General features: G+C 39.9%; 1 protein-coding gene and 1 non-coding gene across 4 annotated transcripts in view; both read right to left on the bottom strand.

Annotated features, from left to right (window-relative positions):
- The window catches only part of TTC28 (tetratricopeptide repeat domain 28), a 696,928-nt gene that overhangs the window by 577,319 nt on the left and 93,113 nt on the right, over positions 1-26,496 (bottom strand). The gene's annotated exons all lie outside the window — the stretch shown is intronic.
- Positions 10,962-11,102, bottom strand: LOC142429961 (U4 spliceosomal RNA). Its single transcript, XR_012780462.1, has one exon. It is a non-coding gene; the product is annotated as a U4 spliceosomal RNA (small nuclear RNA).

The raw sequence follows: 26,496 nt of genomic DNA, 5'->3' as shown, positions 1-26,496 counted from the left end.
AGCAGTAGGCTGGATGTTTGGCTTTAGCAGAAGGTCAATGTCAGCACTTTGGAATTACGCTTAATTCCCTAGGACTTCTGCTTCATGATTTCATATATACCCATGAACCTGTGCTACTTCCCTGAGGTGAGAAATTCTGTGTAGGTGGCAAATAGCTAGACCCTCTGATAGCCCCTAATAATTTTAATAGTCTAGGGCTTCAAATTATAGCCTGCAGTTTTGTGGCCAGAGCTATTTTTGAGCCCACTCTTCTCAATAACAGCTTTGGTTAAGAGATTTGGAACAGCAGGCCAGGGAAGCCAGCAATTGTATGTGATTATGATCACATGGATTTGAATCATTTTTGTTATTTGAGATGGAATGAATAAGTTTTTTTTTACTTAGAAAAGCAAATGTGCTTTTGTAATAAATGCCTTTCAGCAAAATTATAGAGAGTCACCCAACCAATAGGGATCTACCCTGAGTCACCCACTCTGTCTCCTCACATTAATGGATCAGCCATCTGTAAACAAAAGCACCCCTCATGGGCCCAAAATGTGCTCAGACTTTCTGATGTCCAGGCAAGGGTAGGGCAGGTCCCTCTAGCCTGCAAGCGAATTTTTATCTAGCACAAAGCTGATCTTCTCTAGACATATTGAGTTCGTTTTTAATATAAGAAAATGGTAGTTCCAGGAAATTACGAGTTTTAAATAGCAAATTTTAAGTAGTAAGGGAACTTTGCTTGGTTAAGTGATAGTCACATAAGTCTTCTATTCTTGGCAATAAAGGCTGCTGTTCCTGAGAGTGAGAAGAGGGATGTTAAGCCTTGACCTGGTGACCTGCACTACTTTATCAGACCTGCTGTTGCTGCTGTTCGGGGTTGTTGAGTCAGTTCCAACTCACAGCAGCCGATGTCCAACAGAACGAAACGCTGCCGGGGCCTACACCAACAACTGTTCTCATGGTGGAGCTCATTGTTGCAGCCACTGTCAACCCACCTTGTAAAAGGTCTTCCTTGCTTTCACTGTCCCTCGTCTTTAGCAAGCATGGTACCCTTTCCCTTGGCCTTACACAAACGAGAGCTGGGTATGCTCTGAGGACTCTCTTCCTGGCCTTGCTCAGAGCATACATACAACCTGCCCTTCACTCACTGACTGGTACACGAGCAGTTGGATGCCATGGAGGTATGATGAACACTTGACAACATACTGCGTTATCTTTATATACTGTGTTACGCTTGTATCTACTGAAGGAGACTATCTACAGCCTAGAGAAAGTCAACCGTCCTTTCTGTTACTCAGTACCTGAATAAATACACAGGACCTGGCTATGTTTACGTTTGCAGGCCTATTATAGTTAAAATACAAATAAAAAAGAGGAAATTTTCATAAATACAGTAAATTCACTTAAAAAAAAAGATTATCCCCACCTGGTTCTCTCAATCTGCTTTCCTCAATAAGGAAGCTGAACAATTCTGTTCAAAATCATATGACCAACACATACAGCAGACAACAGTGGATCCAGAACTCACTCCTTGCCGTGACTGCTCTAGAGTGTACTACGTTCAGTCCAGGCTGATGTGCTGCAAGCATCCGTAAACAGCCTTAAGCCAACACTGTAGCGCCCCCCCGGGGAAGTTCTCGATAAAACTGTACTGTAGGTAAAAGCTGCCATTGATTCTTCAAGCCTCTTCTCTACCCTTTGCTCCTGTATCTCCTTCTTCCCTGGGCATTCAAGAAGCTTCTGTCCTTCCTTTCCTCTCCTCTATTAAATCCTGGTCGTAGAGAAAGATTGACACATGCAGTTTTAGTAAGTTTCTGTACAGTGTTAGAACAATAGGCAAAAATATAACAGGCTGATTCTGGCACCTAGGATGTTGAGGAACTAGGAGGTCAGGTGAGCAAGGGAGCCTCCCAGCCCACTAGGAGACCACATGGGAACCTTCGTATAATACAGTAAGACCAGTCTCTGCAACACCACTTAAAGCTTCCATTTTTTATTTAACGTCAACAGGAACCATCAGACAGAAACCTTAGAGTCAGGCTGGTTTGCAGGCTTTCACAGAGGGCAGCTTGTACTAACACCAACACCACCATGCCTTGCCATCTAAGCATCTGTCCAACCATATGAGCAAAGAGCTCAAAGGCAGTGTGCCAGGCAGGCTCCTAGCAAGAAAAATGTGGCTAGAAAAATTCAGTAGATCCATTTTGGTGCCAAATGGCAAACCTGTAATTCAGGGATCGAAACTCCTCCACCTAAATACTGCTCCCAATCCTGCTTTACTATGAGTTAATATTTTCAAATACGGCTATTTTTCTCAATGGTTCATGGATATATTTTCTCACCCCCACATTGGTAATGTTCACCTCGCCAATGATGCCCTCCCATATTCATATCCAAATCCTGTAAGGCTTTTTCAAGCTCTCCCTTCTTCAAAAGGAGCCCTGGTGGCCTAGTGTAGCGGTCCTCCAACTTTTTAAACAAGGGGCTAGTTCACTGTCCCTCAGACCCGTTGGAGAGCTGGACTATAGTTTACATAAAAACTATGAACAAATTCTTATGCACACTACACATATCTTATTTTGAAGTAAAAAAACAAATGGGGCAAAAACACTGGCGGGCCGGATAAATGTCCTAGGCGTATCACATGTGGCCCGCGGGCCGTAGTTTGAGGACGCCTGGCCTAGTGGGTTACGAATTGGACTAACTGCACAGTGAGAAGCTCGAAACCACCAGCCACTCCGAAGGAGAAAGGGAAGGCTCTCTACTCTCACAAAGAGTTACAGTCTCGGGAACCCACAGGGGCAGTTCTACTCTGTCCTATAGGGTTGCTATGAGTTGACATCGACTTGATGACAATTAGTTGAGTTACTTTCTTCAAGAAGACTTACCTTAAAAATAAAAATAAAAAAAAGACTTACCTTGACCTGGCAGCTTCCAAACACTCCAAATACTATGTTCAAACACTATTAGAGTGTCTCCTCCAAATTTTAGTATGTCAGCAAACTATTAACACATAATTATCATCTATTGTGTGGCACTGTGGCTTGGGCAATGGGCTGTTCACTGCAATGTCAACTGGTAAAACCCACCAGGGGCTCAAGGGGAGAAAGATGAGATTGTCTGCTCCCATAAACTTTTAGAGTCTTGGAAAATCTATATAGGATGGCTATGTGTCAGAATCTAGTCCATAACACTGGGTTTGGCATTTCTTAATCTTGTGTTCTATGTATTAGGTTTCTTAAGGGCAGACATCAAGTCTTTCTCATTCAGTCAACTAACATTGAGTAAATGTCAAAAATTGCCAGGTACTGTGTTATCGGGATTTTTTTTAATCTCTATTCTCAAGATACTTGTGTTGTTTTAAAATCTACTTTAATCCTTTTGTAGACATTGCAGTGCCAAGTTTATTGTTACTATTAGTGTGTTTTCCTCACAGGGTCTACAGATGCTAAATACACAATAAGCAATCAAATATTTACCATTTAATTAATCAAGAATACCTTTAAATTAAAAACAAACAAATCTAAAAACTGCATTTTATAGTTCAAAGGATGAGACATGTGGCTGTATGTTTATTATAGCTAAGGAATTTCTAAAACACAACCAGAAAAGGTGCTTGGTTTGTGAATGGGAAGAGAAAAATACTTAGATATTGCAGCCTCCAGCCCTCTTCTTCAAGCTGAAAATTAGAGATAGCTGATTTTACAAAACCCAGGTGGATGCATTGTGTGATAACCCAAATCTCTCCACCTCTCAGTTGATCAAGCCAAAGCTTTGAAGTTTCTTTTGTTTACAATCAAGTAAAACCTGCATTTTACTTCTCAACATTTCCAATGCAGTGAGAAGGGTGTTAAAGCTTTGCTAAGATCATCGATCACCAGTTTCTCTCTAAAGTTGATCAGTGAAAAGACATTTTCAGTGAAAAGACATAAGCATGAGATAAAGAAGCTGAGCAGATAAAGATGTCCATTTTCAAAGAAGCAATCCATGCATTACTAAATACTACATTCTTCTAAAGGCTTTCTTAGAGACAAAAAGAGGTATGATGACTAAAATTAGTTTTGACATTTTGGTCAAAGTGGCTTGAGATTTTCATTTCCCTTCAAAGGCATAAGATGCTAGGAAGATAACTCTGTATCACAACTGAGGACGATGCAGGCAGTTATCTTTTCGACATGTGTAGGGTCACTGATTCAGAACCAACTTGACAGTGCCTAATAACAACTGGGTCTTCGTTATCCCTCATTGAAGTTAATTCTTTAAAGATAAGACTTAAACTGTTATTTAAAGACGAGTTCATTTGATCACTCTGAAGAATTCTACACACAAGAAGAACTAGATGGTATCAGGTTGCAACTTACCAACTGCTCTGAAAAGAATCACATTGGAAGGTCCTGGAGAGAGTAGGAAAAAATGTAGAACCTAACTCAAACTTACATAAAAGGCCACGCTAACTGGCTGGATAGAGACTGGTGGAATGTCTGAGGCTTGTGCCTTCTAGACATACTTCAGGTCTGAAACTGAGATTGGAGATTAGGCTAGAGATTAACCTATATTAGAGCTCATTTAAGACCAGAAAGGCAGCATTTACCCAAAGACAAGTACAGAGGGTTAGAAAAGGAGGAATGGAAACAGGGAACCCCAGAGGAAGTGGGAGCTGTGATGGTGCATTGGATGAGCTGAAACAAAGTATGTACGAGTTGAACATAAAACTGACGATCCGCTCTGTAAACCTTCACCCGATTCACAATAAAAAGTCTTTCTAAATTAAGAAGCTTGCACACATATTTACTTAAATAAACTGGTATTCAAGAGTCAACTACCACTGCATCGTGCATTTCCCTATGGTCAACACTCTTAATGCCTAATCAAGTTTCCATGTCCCCTTCTATGAAGACTGCCCCCTTTCTCGTTTGTGTAAGTAACACAACGAATAGAAAACAATGCTTTCTGACATTATTGTACTCTATGAAAACTATAAATAGAGAATTAAACAGTAAAAATATATACGCACCATTAATCCTATTTAAGAATGTAATGTGTCGATGTGAAGGTTTAATGTACTTGGACTTGTGCACACCCCTTGATAAGTCTTAATAAAATTTTATCTACCACCACCTCCCACTAATACTTTTTTAAATCAAAAATACATGTAGCCAAGCCCATAATGAAGTTACCTCCAGTTATTTCAAAGGACATCGCTGGGTTGTACTGGGTATTCTCTCCCTAAATATTTGCTTGATCCAATTAGATCCCTGATCTGCTAATAAAAAGTGCCATGGGTGTTTAAGTTTCTGGTGAAATGATAAACGATCTAGACACCTACGCTACATAACCACACGCTGCCAGCACTCCATTCTGACTCATAGCAACTCTACAGAATAGAGTAGAACTGCTAGGTAAGGTTTCCAATGCTGCAATATTTGTTAGCACAGGAATGCCTTATCTTTCTTCCACCGAGTAGCTAGTGAGTTTGAACCATCAATCTTTTTCAGCAGTCCAATGCTTAACCCACTATAACTCCACTATGCTACCTAATGATAGGACTGTTCACTTACCTCACAACTTGCCTTCCACGGGTGTTAACACCTATTGAAGTAATCTTGGAGAATCCCAGTTTAAAAGTCAGGGGATGGACTACACTATTAACAATACCCCAGCAGACTTAGCAATTCGATTACAAGCAAGGCCAGTGCTTTCTCTGATAGAACAATCAACTTGGGGAAATCTTGGTTCAAAATTTTAGCTCACCCTTAATTAGGTGGCCTGGGAAAGGCACTTAACTTTCCTGGATTATTTCTATATCTATGAAGTTTTGTGAACTATAGAAATACTACATAAGCTCAGAGACAACTTTGAGAAAATACTAAGAACCATCCATATTTTCCTATCATATAAAAAGCAAGCAAACAAAGGGGGAAAAAACCTTAAAATGGAAAAATATGTGCTAGTGCTATTTCAAACAATAAATGTAAGTAAGCTGTCACAGACTAAGAGGTAAACATATTTACATATAACATTACTTCATAAACTAATAGTTAATATATTAAATCTATCATTAGCAATAATATTGTTGTGTACTTTTGCCTGGCTTCCCACTCATTGTAACTAAGAGGACAGAGTAGACCTACCCCACAGGGGTTCCAAGACAGCAGTCTTTACAGGAACAGACCGCCAGGTTTTGACTATTGCAGAGAGAAAAGTGAATCTAAACTGCAGCCAAGTACTTAATTATTGTGCCCCAAGACTCCTAGAAAATATGAATGCAAAATATAAATAAAAATCAATGATGTATCACTACGTTTAATATATAGTATCCCACCACTGCCTACTCATTGTGACCCTATATAGGGTTTCTGAGAAGATAGCTTCAGCTTCCTCCTGAGTGGCTAATGAATTTGAACTGCCAACCTTGTGGTTAGCAGTCAGGTGCTAACAATATATACATAATAAGCAAAAGTTGACAAGTTAAATAAAGCTGTATCCAGTGTTTGAAATATGTGGTTGTTAGGTGCCAGTGCATCAGTTCCAACCAACGTACAACAACAGTGCAATGAAATACCACCCAGTCCCGAGCCACCCTCACAACTGTTCTTATGTAAGCCCGTTGTTTCAGCCACTGAGTCAACCCATCTCATCGAAGGCCTTCCTCTTTTTCTCTGCCCCTCCACTTTACCAACCATGATGTTCTTTTCTAGGGACTAGTTTCTCCTGATGCTATGACCAAAGCATGTGAGAGGAAGTCTCACCACCCTTGTCTCTAAGGAGCATTCTGGCAGCGCTTTTCTAAGACAGATCTGTTTATTCTTTAGGGAGCCCATGGATACTTTCAATATTCCTCATCAACACCATAGTTCAAATGCATCCCTTTTCCTTCAGGCTCCCTAATTCAATGTCCAGCTTTTCACATGCATATGGGGCAACTGAAACCACTTGGGTCAAGTGTACCTCAGTCCTCAAAGTAACAACCTTGCTCTTCAATACCCTAAAGAGATCTTGTGTAGCAGATTTACCTAACGCATTCTATCATTTGATCTCTTGACTGCTGCTCCCATGGGCACTGAGTGCCGATCAAGGAAGGCAAAATCCTTGACAGCATCTCCATTTTCTCCATTCATCATGATGCTACATATTGGTCCAGTTGTGAGAAGTTGGGGTTTCTTTACATTGAGTTACAATCCATACTGAAGGCTGCAATCCTTAATCTTCATCAGCCAAGTGTTCAAGTCCTCCTTGCTTTCAGCAAGCAAGCTTGTATCATTTAGTGGTTATGCATTGGGCTGCAAACCACAAGGTCAGTAGTCCAAAACCAGTAGCCGCTCCTTGGGAGAAAATTGAGCCTTTCTATTCCCATAAAGAGCCACAGTCTCAGAAACCCACAGAGGCAGTTCTCCTCGGTCCTATAGGGTCATTGAGAATTGGAATCTACTAGATGGCAGCGTGTTTGTTTAATTTGAAGTATTGTGGCATATATTTTCCATAGGTTGATTTTGAGGGGGTCTGCTATATTCCAATTTATAAATCTATATTTAATGTCAGGCATTTTGGAATATATGCAATACAGACTGTTCTTGTCAGGTGCCATCCAGTAAGCTCCAATGCTTAGCGACCCTTTGTACAACAAAATGAAACTACCTGGTCCTGAGCTAGCTTCACACCTGTTATGTTTGAGCCCATGGTTGTAGCCACTGTGTTCAATCCATCTCATGGAGGGTCTTCCTCTTTTTCACTAACATGTCCAAAGTACATGTGACAAAGTTTCACCTCCTCACTTATTCTAAGGAGCATTCTGGCTGGACTCCATCTAACACAGACGTGTTCATTTTTATCATACTCCATGGTGCTTTCGATCTTTTTCACCCACGTCATAATTCAAATCATCCATTCTACTGTGGTCTTCCTACTTGTTGTAGGTGCTTTCATATGTACACATGGTGATTGAAAATGCCGTGAATTGAGTCAGGTAACAACTTAATCTTCAACATGATGTCCTCACTTTGTAATACTTTAGAGAGGTCCTTTATAGTAGATTTTCACAAAGCAACATGCTATTTGCTCTCTTGACTGATGCTTCCTTAGACATTAATAATAGACCAAAGTAAAACAAAATCCTTGACAACTTCAATCTTTTCTCAATTTATTATGATGTTGCTTACTGTTACATTTGTGAGGACTGTTGTTCCTTTGACATGTAATCCATACGGAATTGTTTTATCTTAGTCAGCAAGTGTGTCAAGTCCTCCTGCCCTTCAGTAAGCAAGGTTGTGCCATCGGCATACTGCAGGGTGCCGATAACTCTCCCTCAGGTCCTTATGGGGCACTCTTCTCCATATGCGCTGCTCTAGTACACAGCTTCCCATTGTATCGGCAGAGATGAGTGAGCAAGCCCTCCAGCACTGCAGCCGTGTGTGAAGCATTTCAGTTGGTATTTTGTCCAGTCCTCGAGTCTTATTTCCCATCAATGCCTTCTGTAAAGCTTGGATTTCTCCTTGAATTCCACTCAATTTTGATTGTGCTGCATGGATGTCGGCCGCGTCTTTTTGGTACACTGAGTCTGTGCATTCCTGCCACCTTCTTTTGATGCTTCCTACGTCATGAACTGTTTTGTCCAGAGAATCCTGCCACATTTCAACTTGAGGCTTCAATTGTTCTTCAGTTATTTCAGCTTGAAAATGCCAATCATGATCTTCTTGCTTGGTTTTCTAACTCCAGGTCTTTGCACATTGACTTTACTTTCTCAAGGTGCCTTTGGGAATTTTCTGTTCTCTTTGATTTCATCTTCTCCTTCTTTTGCTTTAACTACTCAAAGTTCCAGAGCAAGTTTCTAAGTCTCTACTGACACACATTTTGGTCTTTCTTTCTTATCTTTTTCTAATGAGCTTTTGGTTTCTTCATGCATCATATCCTTGATGTCATCCCATGACTCTCATCACGACTTCAGTCACTAATGTGCAATGACTCAAATCTATTTTTGAGACACTCTCTAAATTCAAGTAGGAGATACTCGAGATTATATTTTTGGCTCTTGTAGACTTGGTATCATTTTCTCCAGATTCAACTGAGCAACTGATCTTGCCTTGTTCTGACTGATACTGAGATTTACAATCATCTCTTTCCATAGATGTAGTCTATTTTATTCCTGTGTATACCATCCACTGAGGTCCACGTGTATAGTTGTCATTTATGTTGTTAATAAAAGGTATATGCAATGAATGAATGCATGGCCGTACAAAATTCTATCATGTAATAATCTTCAGGGTCATCTCCATGAAGGCCATACTACTTCCAAATATTTTCCCAATTCTTTTCCTTCTTCTTTGTTCCCAACTTTCCACTCTAATCACCTGAAATTATTAACGCACCTTGATTTCATGTTTGATCAATTTCTTTTTTTAAAACATTTTATTAGGGGCTCATACAACTCATCACAATCCATACATATACATACATCAATTGTATAAAGCACATCTGTACATTCTTTGCCCTAATCATTTTCAAAGCATTTTGCTCTCCACTTAAGCCCTTTGCATCAAGTCCTCTTTTTCCCCCTCCCTCCCCACTCCCTCCTCCCTCATGAGCCCTTGATAATTTATAGATTGTTACTTTGTCATATCTTGTCCTATCCGGAGTCTCCCTTCCCCCCCTTCCCTGCTGTCCAACTCCCAGGGAGGAGGTCACATGTGGATCCTTGTAATCAGTTCCCCCTTTCCAAACCACTCACCCTCCAATCTCCCAGCCTCGCCCCTCACACCCCTGGCCCTGAAGGTATCGTCCACCCTGGATTCCCTGTGCCTCCAGCTCCCATATACACCAGTGTACAACCTCTGCCCTATCCAGTCCTGCAAGGTAGAATTCGGATCATGGTAGTTGGCAGGAGGAAGCATCCAGGATCTGGGGGAAAGCTGTGTTCTTCATCGGTACTACATCGCACCCTGACTGACCCATCTCCTCTCCTGAACCCCTCTATGAGGGGATCTCCAGTGGCCGACACTTGGGCCTTGGGTCTCCACTCTGCACTTGCCCCTTCATTCACTATGGTATATATACTTTTTTTTTTTTTTTGCATGATGCCTTATACCTGGTCCCTTTGGCACCTCATGATCGCACCGGCTGGTGTGCTTCTTCCATGTGGGCTTTATTGCTTCTGAGCTAGATGCCCGCTTGTTCACCTTCAAGTCTTTAAGACCCCAGACACTGTCTCTTTCGATAGCCAGGCACCATCAGCTTTCTTCGCCACATTTGCTTATGCACCCATTTGTCTTCGGCGATCATATCATGGAGGTGTTCAGCCACTGATATGATTTTTGTTCTTTGATGCCTGATAACAGATCCCTTTGGGACCACGCGATCACACAGGCTGGTGTGTTCTTCCATGTGGGCTTTGTTGCTTCTGAGCTAGATGGCCACTTGTTTATCTTTAAGCTTTTAAGACCCCAGACACTATCTCTTTTGATAGCCGGGCACCATCAGTTTTCTTCACCACATTTACTTGTTCACCCGCTTTGGCTTCAGCAGTTGTGTAGGGAGAGTGAGCATCATAGAGTGCCAATTTAATAAAAGAAAGTATTCATGCATTGAGGGAGTGCTTGAGTAGAGGGCCAAGGTCGTTCCGCCACCTTAATACTAAACCTATAAATATAGACACATAGATCTATTTCCCCATCCTCATATATATATTTGCATGTACATGTCTTTGTCTAGACCTCCATAAATGCCCCTTTACTCCTAGCTCTTTCCTCCATCTCCCTTGACTTTCCTCCTGCCCTACTACCATGCTCCGTCCCCACTTGGGCTACAGCTATACCTCTTCTCTATGCAACCTTACCCTTGTTGATCAATTTCATACTGCAGAAATTATTAAAAAGTCTTCCATTTCTTTATCTTTGATATGAGTGGTAATTGTACTTTTAACTGATTTTCCGTGTGGCATCTAGGAAGTGTGTACTTCAGAATTCATCTTGAAAAGATTTTTTTTTCAGTCTCCATGGAGACCGTCAAAAATTGCCAATGCCGACTATATTTCAAGTCGTCACGGCGGGGTATTGGGAAAAGTTTTCAATTAGCAATAATCGCGCCTCGGGTAAACCTCATTGGCTACGATATTGCCACTGCGCAAAGCTGAAAAGTTATTTTTTGATGATGACATTCCTCTTCAATTTATCATGCCTGGTATTGGGAGACCACATTATAGACGGATTCAAAACAGCCAATGTCAGTTCATTTCAGCTCAATAATGGCTAGAATCAGACAAAAGATGAGGCTTACTACTCCCATAAAGAGTCGCAGTCACAAAAACTCACAGGGCCAGATCTTCCCTGTCCTATAAGGTCACTAAGAGTCAGAACTGATGTGAGAGTGCCTAGATTATCACTATCCGCATCTCCCTGTCATTTTTATACATTCCAATTTTCCTAGATGCATATTTTGTATATTTCACTTTAAGGTTATTAGTGACTATCTGGAGCTATTTTTTCCCATTTTGAGTCATGTCATATCAGCTAATGAAGAAGCTTTACTCCAGAAGCTTTACTCCATCTATGCCATTACAGTCAACTTGACCTTGAAGAGGCCTTCCAGCCTAAGGGGCTCATCTTCTGGTACTGTATTAGACAATGTTCTCTGCTATTCCTAAGATTTTTCACTGGCCAATTTTTTCAGAAATAGCCTGGTTCTTTTTCTTAGTCTGAAAGTTCTGCTGGAACCAGGTCCGCCATGATGACCTTGCTGATATTTGAACTATCTATGCCAGCCTCCACAGCATGACAAATAACAATTGAGTGGTGGCCGACTGTGTGAACTCTCTTTAATTCCCTTACCATAGTCCCTTACAATAACTTGTCTATCATTTAATTTATTATCTTTGTAATTACACAATATTTTTCGGTCCTACCAGATAACAAATTCTTTGAAGGTAAGTATCACATCAGTAAGGAGTCTTGGAAGCATAGTGAGTTATGTGTTGGGCTGCTAGCCACAAGGTCAGCAGTTCCAGCACACCAGTTGTTCCTCAGAAGGAAGATGAGACTGTCTGCTCCCATAAAGATTAACAGTCTTAGAAACCTATGGGGATAATACCAATTTGATGGTAGTGAATTTTTTTTTGCTTTGCTTTGTTTTGTTTTAGTATCATGTCTGTATTTTATGCAACTATATTCCTAGTACGGTACCTGTCACTATGGGATACTTAAATATTTTAAAAATTTCTGAATGAATTCTTTAAATCACTAAATGCATACTCATACAAAATGGCAAATTAAACATTTTGTGTTTGTTGTTGTTGTTGGTAAGTGCCATTGAGTTGGCTCCAACTTATCAAGACTCCTTTTTTTCTGTTATACATAAACAGAATAAAACATTTACTGATTCATACCATCCTCACTTAAATCACTTTTAATATACTGAGCAAACAGTGTTGTTAAGAACATCTAGTAAATAGAAATGCACTTGATCCTTGAAGAAAACAGGTTTGAACTATGCAGGTCCACTTATACGCAGATTTTTTTTAAATTGTGTGACACTAATCATCTCAGTGTGAGCAGTTCATCTCTCCAGTAAATTGCTTATCACAGTGAAAAGTGATCTCTTGTGGCTCTTCTGTGTTCTCCATTTTGTTTAGTTCAACACTGAATTTCGAGTAACACCATGGGGCCTATCTGAAGTACCACTAGTGACACCAGAAGTGATCCCAAGAAGCAGGAAAGAAAAAAATCATGACAAGAAAAACTGGAATTGCTTAATGTGTACCATAGGTTCAGCTCTGCAGCTGTCGTTGCCAAACAATTCAAGATAAATTAATCTAGAATAAGGACAATTATTAAAAAAGAAAAGGAAATTAACGAAGTAGTTGCTGTAGCTATGTGAAAATCATGCATTTTTCTTTGAAATATCCTTTAATTTTACACTGTAAATTCAGCTTTTATGTGGGTACAGTATATAAGTGAGGCACACTCATATAACACATATAAAACTCAGGTGTTAGTTGACTATTTGGGTTATCAGTAAGGCTTCTGGTCAACAGTAGACTGTTATTTGAGTTCCTGGTGAGACAAAAGCTTTATGTGGACGCTTCCCTGAGGGGAAGCAGATGGCATGCCTAACCCCTGCCTTGTAATTATTAAAAATTTGGAAATGAAAACTTGAATTGTACAGTACCTGGGGAAGATAATAAGAATATCTGCCTTCTTTCAAGCTAATTTAAAATGGCATAAACTATTTTATTGATGTTTATGATGAATGCTTGCAGCCTCTCCATTACACAGGTTTATGTTTCAGCAAGACACATTTTACACACACTTCACTTGCCTAGCTTTACCAGAGAACCCAGACTAAGAATGTAATGTGCTGTCTATTAAGAGGTACAGGAATGTTGAGGGGGAAAAAAAGACACTAACTACTCACCACTATCAAAGTGAAGTATTATTACTAGAATGACATTGCTAAACAGCAATTCAGCAAGTATGAGGAGGGATCTTCTTCCACCTCCAGTATTCTTCTAGTACCTAGGCTCCTTTCACCCACTTCTCTGTTGTCCATCCCCCAGGGAGGGGGTTATATGGAGATCCTTTTAATTCGTTTCCCCTTTCTACCCACCTTCCCTCTACCCTCCCATTATCACCACTCTCACCACTGGTCCTGAAGGAGGCACCTGTCCTGAACTCCTCGTGTTTCCAGTTGCTATCTGTACCAGTGTACATCCTCTGGTCTAGCAGGACTTGTAAGGTAAAATTGGGATCATGACAGTGGAGGGGGAAGGAAGCATTTAGGAACTAGAGGAAAGTTGTATGTTTCATCACTGCTACACTGCACCCTCCCTGACTCATCTCCTCCCCATGACCCTTCTGTAAGGGGATGTCCAGTTGCCTAAAACTGGGCTTTGGGTTCCCACTCCACGCTCCCCCTCATTCACAATGATATGATTTTTTTGCTCTTTGATGCTTGATAACTGATCCCATCAATACCTCGTGATCCCACAGGTGGGTGCTTCTTCCATGTGGGTTTTGTTGCTTCTGATCTAGATAGAAGATTGTTTACCTTCAAGCCTTTAAGACCCCAGATGCTATATCTTTGGCTAGCCGGGAACCATCAGCTTTCTTCGCCACATTTGCTTATGTACTCACCTTGTCTTCAACAATCATGTAGGGAAGGTAAGCATCATGGAATGCCAATTTAATAGAACAAAGTGTTTTTGCATTGAGGGAGTACTTGAGTGGAGGCCCAATGTCCATCTGCTACCGTAATGCTAAACCTATAAATATATTCACATAGTTCTAATTCCCCATCATCATATATAAATATGTACATGTCTGTATTTAGACCTTTATAAATGCCCTTTGCCTCCTAGTTCTTTCCTCTATTTCCTTTTACTTCCCTCTTCTCCCACTATTATGTTCAGCCTTCATTTGGGTTTCAGTAATTCCTCTGAGTTACCTTGTCCTTGATCAAGCCCTACCAAGCCTCTTACACCCTCCTCACCACTGATTTTGGATCACTGTTGTTCCCTTGTTCCTGGATTTGTTAACACCACTTCCTTTCTCCTACCTCCCCTTCTCCCATGTCCCCCTGGAACTGTTAGTCCTGTTGGTATTTCCTCCAGATTGTTTATCCTGCCAATCTTATCTAGCTAGACCTGCAGAGATAATAACAGTCACAAAACAAGACAGAGCAAAACCAAGCAACGAAAGAAAACAAAACAACAACCAAAGAAAAGAAAAGCCTGTAAATTGCTCAAGGTTGGTCCTTGTTTGTTGGTCTTTAGGAGTGTCTTCAAGTCGAGTCTGATGGGGTGCCACACCCTGGCCCCAAAGTCTATTTTTGGTATGTCCTAGGGACTTCCTTGCTCTGCTCCCCTTGCTGTTCTATTGCATGCCTTTAGTGTTTTGCCTCAGTGTGGTAGGGTCAGACCAGGCGCCATTCCCACACTGTGTCTCCAGTGTTGTCCCCTGTAGGGCCATGGGTCAGTGAGGGATGTCGTGTCTCCTAGGGGGCTGGCCAAATGGACTTCTTTGCATTGGCTGCTCTGTGCAGGGATATCGTCGTCAAGGCTTGGTGGGCCAGAATGTGCTCCACTCTCTTTCTCCGGCTTCATTTGCTCCCGTGTGTTCTGATCAGACATGTCCCTCTCCCTCAGCTGTAGCTTCAGTGTTGTCCTCTGAAGTAAATTCTTCTGGGGGAGGGGTGGTTCAGCACACTTTTATGCAGTTTTTGTGGTAAAATTAGGTGATTTGGCTAATATTCAGGTCAGTTTATACTTGAGTATATACAGCATATACAAATATGTTTGACACAATGGATGGATGGATGGATGGATGGATGGATGGATGGATTGTGAAAAGAGCTGTATGAGCTCCCAATATATTGTTTTTAAGATACAAAAATAATAATCATTTATCAGTTATCAAGGGATCACGAGGGTGGGGAGAGAAGGGAAAAAAGAGGAGCTGATACCAAGGACTCAAATAGGAAGTAAATGATTAGAAAATAATAATGGTAACTTATGTACAAATATGCTTGATTTAAATGAAGTTTGGATTGTTATAAGAGCTGTAAGAGCTCCCAATAAAATAATCTTTTATTTTTAAAAATAATAAATAAAACACAGATATACTAGAACAGGTATATCAGAATATGTCAAAGGAAAATGAAAGAGCACATATACAATTAAAAACATTTCAGATCATCCTGACCCTTTTCTCTGACATATGACTCCTTATCCATCCCGAGAACTCCTTATCTATCCAGCCCTTACATGATACACATTTCATATTTGGTATTGTGATTTTGGTGAAACTTTGCATATCAAATTCTGTTCCCATAAATCAATTTCTACACATATTTCTCAGACATTGTTCACAACATTGCCATTAGCTCTATTCTGCTTGCTCTTGCTCCAATGTGTCTACTCCTCTGCTCCCTTCCCTTAATCTGCTTAGAGTAAATATTGGTCTTTGGACTCATGTAGATGATTGAAGGTACACAGTATGCAGAGGTTTAGTATTTATCTCATAAGCAAATCTATTATTTGCCTGAAAACTGATCTCTATGAGTGGCTTCAATTCAAAGTTGAGGGGTATCTCAGGGCAACAGTCTCTGGGGGAACAATATTCTAATACGCTGATCCAAAAAAAATTGGAAGCAGAAGCAAATGTGTTTATGCACTATGTTGGAGGAAAGGAAGTAGCCAGCGAAGAACATAAGCCCTCCCTCCCCTCAGAAAGGTGCAGGGCTGTGCTATATTCAATAAGCTTCCTTCATGAATAGTACAGTACTCCAGGTTGACAATTTAATAATCTGCAGCCGAGAACCATTATTACTCATTCCAGCGAGGAAGACAAAAGAAATCGTATACCTGGGTAATACATGGCTATGCTCTGTTTGTCCCCAGAAAAAGAAAATTAGGAACAATTTTAATCTATTCAAGTTTCTGTAGAGAATTAAATTGCCCCACAACGTACAAAAAAATGACACTGTAATACCTGTAAGGAAAAGTAAAGAACTAATTAAGATGTGGTTCTTGGAGTGGTTCCTCCTAAAGTGTTGAAACACTTTCAAGAGAGATTCCTTGATTATACATGTTGATACACTTTTAAAACATACTTACATTCACATAATCCATCTTTCAAAGAATTGAACCTGATCCAAGAGTTCTCAAGTGAAAAGCAGATAAAATGGAATATGCACACCCCAGCCAACTTCTGTAAATGCCATAAGGGTATAAAAATAGTCCTTTACTAACTGCTTACTAATTTCAAGGTTTGTTCTGAGGTTGGGTTCATAAGTCACAACTTAGGCTGACTGGTTCCTAGCAAAGATGGAAAATTTTATGAAGTGCTGAAATCATTTTTAAAAGAGATAACAAAAGTCCTCCTTCTGGGGGGAAGGGAGACTCTGGATAGGGCAAGATATGACAAAATAACAATCTGTGGATTATCAAGGGCTCATGAGGGAGGGGGGAACGGGGAGGGAGGGGGAACAAAAAGAGGACCTGATGCAAAGGGCTTAAGTGGAGAGCAAATGCTTTGAGAATGATTAGGGCAAAGAATGTACGGATGTGCTTTATACAATTGATGTATGTATATGTGTGGATTGTGATAAGACTTGTATGAGCCCCTAATAAAATGTAAAAAAAAAAAGAAAATGATTAGGGCAAAGAATGTACAGATGTGCTTTATACAATTAATGTATGTATATGTATGGATTGTGATGAGTTGTATGAGCCCCTAATAAAATGTTTTTTTTTTAAAGTCCTCCTTCTATACAATGAAATAATTCATCAGTTATATAATTGGGATGGTATTTCTGGGTTTCCTTCCCTTGATAAACATGGGAATACCAGAACACTTCATTGTGCTCATGGGAAACCTGTATATGGATCAAGAGGCAAGTCGTTCTAGTAGAACAAGGGACTACTGCATGGTTTAAAATCAGGAAAGAGGTGTGTCAGGGCTGAATTCTTTCACCATATATATTTAATCTGTATGCTGAGCAAATAATCTGAGAAACTGGACTATATGAAGAAGAGAGTGTTATCAGGATCAGAAGAAGCCGTATTAATTACCTGCACTATGCAAATGATACACCCCTGCTTGTTGAAAGGGAGGAGAACTTGAAGCACTCTCAGTGAAGATAAGGATTACAGTCTTCAACATGGATTACAACTCAATGTGAAGAAAACCAAAATTCCCACAACTGACCAATAACTATATCATGATGAACTGAGAAGACTTCATTTTGTGTGGACGCACAATAAATGCTCATAAAGCAACAATTACAAGACCAAAGGATGAATTGGATTGATAACTCTGCTGCACAAAACCTTTTGAAAGTGTGGAAGAGCAAGGATGTCACTTTGAGGAGTCAGGTGGGCATGGCCCAAGCCCTGGCATTTCCAATCACCTCATGCATGTGAAAGCTGGCAATGACTAGAGAAGCCCGCAGCAGAATGGGTGACTTTGAATTATGGGGTTGGTGAAGAATACTGAAAGCACCATGAACTACTACAGGAATGAACAAATATGTCCTGGAAGAAGTACAGCCAGAATGCTCCTTGGAAACAAAGATGGAGAGACTTCAGCTCACGTACTTTGGACCTGTTATCAGGAGAGATCAGTGGCTGGCAAAGGACATCATGCTTGGTAAAGGAGCACTGAAAAAGAGGAAGACCTTTAGTGAGATGACGATGGGTTGACGCGGTGGCAGTAATGATTAACTCAAACGTATCAACCATTGTGAGGATGGCACAGGGCAGGGCAGTGCTTTGTTCTATTTTACATAGGGTCGATATGGGTCAGAACCAACTCAACTCCACCTAACAATCCCCATCTGCCACTACAGCTCCAGTCAAGGGGCAAGATAAATGGTATTCAGGAGAAGAGCAGTTATGAAATAAAAAACCTTTAAGTATTAGGAGGAAATAGAAAGCCTACCTCATCACTTCCCTCACTAGATAAACAAGGGCTTTTGCCTAGCTTTCCACATAGAGCCCTAAGAGGAGACCATCCTATAAGGAAGCTCTGGGACAACATAGTTTGAGATAAGGGGCAGGAGCTGTAACAAGAAAGAAGGCAGGCAGATGAATCTGACACCTTACTCCAGGCTCCATGGATTACATACATCAGGAGGTTTCAGAAGTTCCATAAGCTCTGGAAATATTATTTCCAAAGGATAGAGAGACTATTCCCATCTGAGCAGTCCAACAATCCAGGTTAATCTGGACAACCGCCTTACTGCAAGTACCAGTGAAGATCAAGTCAAAGACACACGCAATCATTTCACAAAAGCACATAAAAACCACCCCCCATGACACATCTGAAGACCCAGTAGAGAAAAAAGGAAAGAGAGGACATCTGAAACACCAAAAACATATGTGAGAAATGCAGAATGACCTCATGAGACAGAAGCCAATTAGAAAGTTTAAGTTGTATAATGCCCGGCCCCCTCTCCTGCCAATTACAAATGTTAAGTAGGAACTTGTGAGAAAAATTGGAGTTAGTACCCCAAATTGAAGAGTCTGTTATTTTCTTTTGTGTATGCGCGCGCATGTATTTATTTATTTATTTTCCTGATGAGTTACTACTTTAAAAAACCCAAATCAGGGTAGAGGAGAAAGAGCAAAAAGAGGAGCTGATACCAAGGGTTCAAGCAGAAAGACAATGTTTTGAAAATGATGATGGCAACACATGCACAAATGTGGTTGACATAATTGATGTATGGATTGTTAGAAGAGCCTTAAGAGCCCCCAATAAAATGATTTATTAATTTTTTAAAAAAGAAAACTTTAGGGGAAAAACGCACAAATTTCTTTTAAACCCACTCATTTAAAAAATCTTATTTTTATACAAATGATGTCTAAAAATGAGAAAATAGTAGTAAAAAGACAAGAAAAAAATTTCTCATAATGTTGCCATGTAGATATATGAACTTTTACTACATTTATAAGTCTTCTCAGACTTTTCTCCTATGTTTATTTTTGCTAACTGCTTTTACGCTTGATAAAATATTAAAAATACCTTTTCTCATCAATAAATATATTTGTATATTATTTTAAAAGATGGCATGATGTTTCACTATATGAGTGTATTGTTTATTTAACCAATATCATGTTAAATTTTAACTTATATCTCCCTTTTCACACGCATATTTTAAAATGTTGCAATAAACATCCTTAAAAAAATTTTTTTTAAACCCACAACTACATTATCCCTGGTCCTGGTGTTTGATTTGTGATCTGGAAACTAATCTGGCATGTCCCAGAACAGCCCGTGCTTTTGCTGGGACTTCTAAGTCTGTGGCACTGGGTGGTTTGATTGGCACTGCTCTGTGGTACTTTTGAAATAACTTTTCCCTTTAACTACCAACTTAGTAGTACACTTTCTTCCTCTGGGATTTTGTCAACTCTTAACTGTTTCTGGTTTTTATAAAAAATCTTTTAATTGGGGGCTCATACAGCTCTTATCACAATCCATCCATCCATCCATTGCGTCAAGCAAATGCTGCCATCATCACCCCCAAAATACTCTCCTTCCATTTGAGCCCTTCCACCACCCTCCCTTCCTCATGAATTCTTGAGGGGTTTTTTTTCGGTCTTACACTGACCACTGTCTCCCTTCACCCATTTTTCTGTTGCCCATCCCCCTGGGAGGGGGTTATATGTAGATCATTGTGATCGGTCACCTCGTACTCCCCCCACCTTCCCCTTACCCTCTTGGTATCTCTACTCTCATTATTGGTCCTGAGGGGTTTATCTGTCCTGGATTCCCTGTGTTTCAAGTTCTTATCTGTACCAATTTACATGCTATGGTCTAGCTGGATTTGTAAGGTAGAACTGGGTTTATGATAGTGGCGGGGAGGAAGCATTAAAGAACCGGAGGAAAGTTGTATGCTTTGCCGGTGCTATAATGCACCCTGACTGCCTCATCTCTTCCTTGTGACCCTTCTGTAAGGGGATGTCCAATTGTCTTCAGATGGGAATCTGTTATTTTCTTTGAGCATCTGAACACAAGATGAGAAGTTTTCCACCTTACTGCATTAACAATACGTTTGCTAATTTAGCTTTCATTTCCCTTTTAAAATCAATCAAGATTTAAAAATAGTACCCTTAATATCCTCAGAGAAATAAAATACAGCATCCATGAAATGAGTCCGGATATTTTTTTCAAAAATAAAAATAAAAACAAGCTATTGGCAATTTAAAGAGGCTAGAATAAATTAAAACTCAATACACACACACAGCAGACAGATAAAAATGAGAAAACAACCAAGAAGTCAGAACCAAAAAAAAAAAATCACTGAAGTATAAAAACAGAAGAAAACTGAAGAATAAGTCCAGGGAGTCCAACATTTATGTAAAAGAAGTGTAAAAAAAAGCTAAATAAATAAATAAAAGAAGTGCAAAGAGAATTTTTAAAAGGCAGGGAATAAATCATTTAAGAATAAATAAAACTAAGAACTGATTATATGAGTTTCTAGAATGAACAAATCATCAAGACGCAATGCAATAATACCTGAAAAAGAAAGGACATCATGAATAAATTTCATGATACTGAATACAAGGACTATATTAGCAGTTTCTAAATAGAAAGAACAAGTTGGCCAGACCTCGGAAGCCAGAGAAGCCACAGAGAGACCTCTGCCAGCGTGAGATGTTTCCAGTGACACTAGACCCAAAGACACTCTACCCACTGGCCTGTGATCTTCTGCATTCAGTGTCATTTCATGTGCTTTGTGAATCTGAAGAGGACTTTATAGATTGATATAGGAAATGTGTGCTAAAATAGGATTTATGGACTTGATCTGAACTGGGCTGGGATGTTTTAGCAATGTTCAGTTGCTCTTGTATATTAATCTCTTTCTTATACACATGCAAAAAAAAGAAAGCACAGGTTGGATACGAAGGTTTGGGATTCAGAATGGCTTCAGGTTGAGAAGGCCTGACAGAATAACCTAAGCAGAAGATCATTAAAATTCTGAAAGAAAATTACATCTAAGCTCGTAGTCTATGCCCCGTCAAAATATCAAGTGTAAGGCAAAAGAACCAGGCATTTTTCAGACTTGGAGGATATTAGACAATGTATGCCCTGCCATGCTTTCTCCAAAAGCTCCAGGAAAAAGTGCACCACCAAAACAAAAGCATGAATGAAAAATGAAGATGCCATAGGCTCCAGAACCAGGATTCAACACGAGATGGGTCAAGAAAATAATAAACCATGGTTATCACTCCAATTTCCACTCAGAGTGACTCTATGTAAGGAGTCTGAGGCTGTACATCTTCAAGGGAGCAGATAGCCTTGTCCTTCTCCCACCATATGGCTGGTGAGATCTTGCTATGAGCAGTCCAACACTTACTGGACAAGGACCACCGGGAAGAGAAACAATAACACTAGTGAGACCCTCACACCTTAGAATAATCAACCATTTGAGATCAAAAGGAAAGCACTGATCCAAGGCCAACATTCATAAGGATAAACTGAAAAAGGAAACAGAGGGAGAAAGTGGGATAAGTGGTACTATGTGGCAACCAAGCGTTCTCACCCTACCAATAATGACCTCTATCAGTTGAGTCAGGGTACAGGCCAAACTGACTCTGTTACATCCAAAGTTAAGTTATCCACCCATTTTATCACATGTATACCCCAATCCCTCCTCTTATTATTGCATGAATACCCCTAGACCACCCCCTTTCATTACTGTATTACCTATGGCACAACCCCTCCCTGTGATGTATGTACTTACCTGTAATTAGGGGGCTTGCACGTCCCTGGAGAATATAAAAAGCCTGGGTTAACATTAAAGATCACTCTCTCCCTCCACGTGGACCATCAAGTAGGGCTGAGGTGAGCATGCTACTATGAATTGTGACTGACTCCATTTATTTCAATACTTCACTTCTATCTCTCATGCTGTCTATAACTTTACTATGATCTTTGCTTATTATTGCCATACAATTGCGCATACTGGACCCGTAATGATGTGTTAGGGGCTGGCTTCCCCTGACAGTGCTACACTAAGAAGGATGCAATGAATAAGATTGACATAATAACTGATAACATAAAACAGATCTCTGCCCTGTAAGCCTTCACTAATCCCCAATTTTAATATATATATATATACATACATATGCAAAGGGACAGGATCCCAGGATGCAACTGTGCATGAGGAGTAATGAGCAACTCAACCTCATCAGAAATGACAAGCCCCCCAAAAGTTAAAATTGACAAAACACTCAAATTCATGATTTAGAGACCTGGATTAGAAATGGATTAGTGATTAATATGAAGAAATCAAACCCCCTCATCCAACAAAAACAACAAATGGAGAAGAGAATTACTAACGCAAGGGAAAACAATGTTTAAAAGTAATCATACTATACCGAATGACTCAGCTGTAAATTGCTTTTCAGAGTAGTGAAAATAACATAAATAATCAACTCTAGTCCACATATAAATTGTAATATAATTATATTAAAAATGAGAGTTAAAAAAAGTATGTGAATGAGCCAGGAGGACGGGAAAGAGTTAAATCATCACCTTTCATTGCAGGAATAAAGAAAGCTCCCAACTTACAAAGTATTACAGTTACAAATGGCTGTCCGTCTTGTTTTGTGAGAGTGGATATCTTATCAGTAATATGTACTACACACAATGTTATTGGCTGATATTATCATTCTCCGATGTTCAATTTTATGATTTTTGATTCCGAACACTACCATATAGCCAGCAATGACCTGATCTACAATGAAGTCAGTGTTGGGAGTGGTACTGGAGAGAAAATTGGACAATGTTTAATGCTAAAGATATATGACAATTTGAACTGCACACGTGCTCAGCAACCACTAAACTCCAACTTCACTAAAATTGATTGTAGTGATGATTGTGCAATTCTTTTAAATGTTTAAACTACTGAACTATATAGTATGTGAATTACATGTCAATAAAACTATTAAAATGAAAACAAACAAAACCTTCCAAGTTTATTGTTACAACACTGCTACCCTTTTCATTGTAGGCCAGGGCAACAGTCTAATTATATTCACCATTCTCTATTATAAGATGCATCAGGGGAAGGAAAGGGGGGAAAAGAGAAGCTAAGATCAAGAGTTCAATAGAAAATAAGTCTCTACAAAATAATGATGGAAACATATGGGCAAATTGATTGATACAACTGATGTATGCATTGTTACAAGAGCTGCAAGAGTCCTTGGTGAAATGTTTTTAAAAGAAGTTATCAGTTGTCAATTTGAAGCCATTACTTCTCTACCTCTAAATACCCTCATTGCTTCGACCCTTAACAATGTATCTAGCAAAAGAAATCCTGTCCCTGAATATTCAAACTGAAAAAGATTTTTAAAGTTGAAGAAGACTCTAGATCACAGGTTCCCAAACTTAATTGGATTACCACCTATCTGCAGAAGAAAAAAAAATTACTCAGCACCCCTCTAGCAATGAAAAGCACTTGTACTATATATAGCCCATCATCCTAGATGAAAAAGTCGGTACCTGCTTTGGCAGCCTCCCTAGATCTCTCCTGCGCCCCCAAGGGTGTGCAGTATAGTATCATCCATTCTGAAACATTGCTCTAGACAATGATATATGGAGTCTGGGGGGATAATGAGTTGTGAATTGGGCTATCAGCTGGTGGGGCGGGGGGAGAACGATGAGGCTTCTTCTCCCTTTAAGGTTATAGCCCTGTAAACCCCGAGGGGCGCTTCTGGTCTGTCCTACAGGATCCCTATGAGTCAGAATCGACTGGGTGGCAGTGAGTTTTTTGAGACATTAATATAAAGCCGAAGATCATACACCTTATAATAATGTTAAGAAAGTCAGTGAAATAACACAAGAGGAAAGACTGTCTCAGCAACCATCAGGGACCAATAAGAGGATCGTGAAGGCAGCTAAAAGAGTGACAGGAGTTAACTATTCCAACCCAGAGGCAAGGCCAATCCATGAGATGGTGACGCTGGTGCAAATCCAAAAGAGGATTCCTATTTACTGATGTTCTGAGGAAAATAAGCCGCCCTTTTGAAAATCTAAAGGAACATCAAGGAACTCTACCACCACCCAAGCCGCTTTAAACTCCGCTTAGTCTTACGCCGTGAGTATAACTAGAGAAGCAGAGTGCCATGCTGAAGCTGAGAAAGAGGCAGAAATCATCAAACTGTTTACAGCAAAAGGATTAGCTGAGGTTTTCTACCAAACAAATCAGGCGCTCCAACTGCTTCAAAACATGGACTCAAACACTGATTGCCTTGCAAACGCCCATAGGAAGATTCAGGAGGCAGATAAATGTTATCCACCCGCCAACCCCCACCCCCACAAAAAAGGAGAAGGGGATCATACATGCAACTCTCACTAGTTTTCTGACTACAAACACCATCCCATCCCCAGAGACAATTCAGATGATCAAGAACCTTCCACAAGAGGAATGATAGCCACAGTTGAGTGCATTTATATAAGCTGTGTACCCAGGACCTGCAGAAACTAACTGGAAAAACTCCATTTTTCTATGAACTTTCTGAAAGCCCTTTGTATGTATTAAATATGTGTGTGTGTGTGTGTGTGTGTCATGTCTCTAGCCCCCAAAGATGAATACAAATCACACTTTGGAAGATACGGATAATAAAAGGCAACCATAATGAAAGCTTTTTAAAAATTAGGTATTTATTGACTTTCATCAGAACTGACTCACGACAAGTCATTGGGACAGAGCCCCACTGTGAGTCAGGGACTGCTTGTACTACAGTTAGGAAGTAACAGCAAACGCACATAGAAGACTGTGTGGCTTCTAAAGAACAAGGCAGTTCCATGGTGGGGGGTGGGGGAGAAAGTCTGACAGTGAGGTGGGGACAAGGAGAGGTTTCCTCCAGTCTTGAAAAGGGGTGTTAGGTGTAACTCTGATATAATGAAAACCAAATTTTAAAAGAGAACCTGAAAATATGAAAGTTGCAATTTTTTCCTATCCTAGTATTTTACACTGTTGTTTTACTCTTCACTTTAATTAAAGCACAACATGCAGATTGAAATCCATGACGTCTGTGCTCATGTCCTACATGGGTCTGTGCGTATAAAAACATGACTCTGAACATCGCTCAAAACCAAGGATATGAAGCTACTTTTCATTTGGGGCAGTCGTCAAATTCAGCAAAATAAAATTATACTAAATTAATCTTTGTCAGTATCTCTCTACCAGGCTCCAATTTCTGTAACAAAACTGTATATCTATTCTTACTGAAAGAAACAATCTGGATAATTAATTTAATATGAAATTAAGCAAATTCTTTATTGTAGCCTCTCTGCAATTAGGACACTGCTGATTCTGAATTTATAATTCAGAAAATGCATTAATTAGTCTTGTTGAGAACATATTTAAAATCTAAGGAATGATTTACTGTGCTTTCACATCAAGATCCAGCCATAAATTTTAATATTTTAAGTACTTGAAAACGCACTGCAAATCATCCAATTAGCAAAAAATTTAAATCATGATAACCAAGTGTTGGCAAGAATATGGCAAAGAGAAGTCATAAATTTACCCTACTGGTGTCAGAGTAAATTGGAACAAAACTTTAAAAAAGAACTTGGCACCATGCTGTCATTCTTGTTAGGGGCCAGGGAGCCGGTTCCAAGTCCTAGCAATCCTGTGTACAGCAGTACAAAACACCGCCCAGTTCGACTTTATCCTCACCATCATGATCACGCTTGAACTCATTGCTGCAGCCACGGAGTCAATCATTTCATTAAAGGTCCTCTATCCTTTTTTCTCAACCTCTACTTTACTAAGCATGATGTCCTTCTCCAGGTCCCTCATTAGAGCTGATCTAAAGAACAAGAGACAAAGTCGCACCAGCCTCATTTCTCACCATCTTCATTCTTGCTCTACTTTATCCAACACACATTTGCTGCCATTCTTCTGGTAGCCCATGTCACATTATTTTTCACCGGTTGAATCAAATTGACTCCGTGGTATCAATTCTTCTGCAGTCTTCTTTATTCATTATCCAATGAATAAATGTGAGGAAATTGA

The sequence above is a fragment of the Tenrec ecaudatus genome, chromosome 16, assembly GCF_050624435.1.
Source record: "Tenrec ecaudatus isolate mTenEca1 chromosome 16, mTenEca1.hap1, whole genome shotgun sequence".
Lineage (NCBI taxonomy): Eukaryota > Metazoa > Chordata > Mammalia > Afrosoricida > Tenrecidae > Tenrec > Tenrec ecaudatus.
Note: the sequence above shows the minus strand (reverse complement) of the source record. Positions and strands in the feature narration are given on the sequence as shown.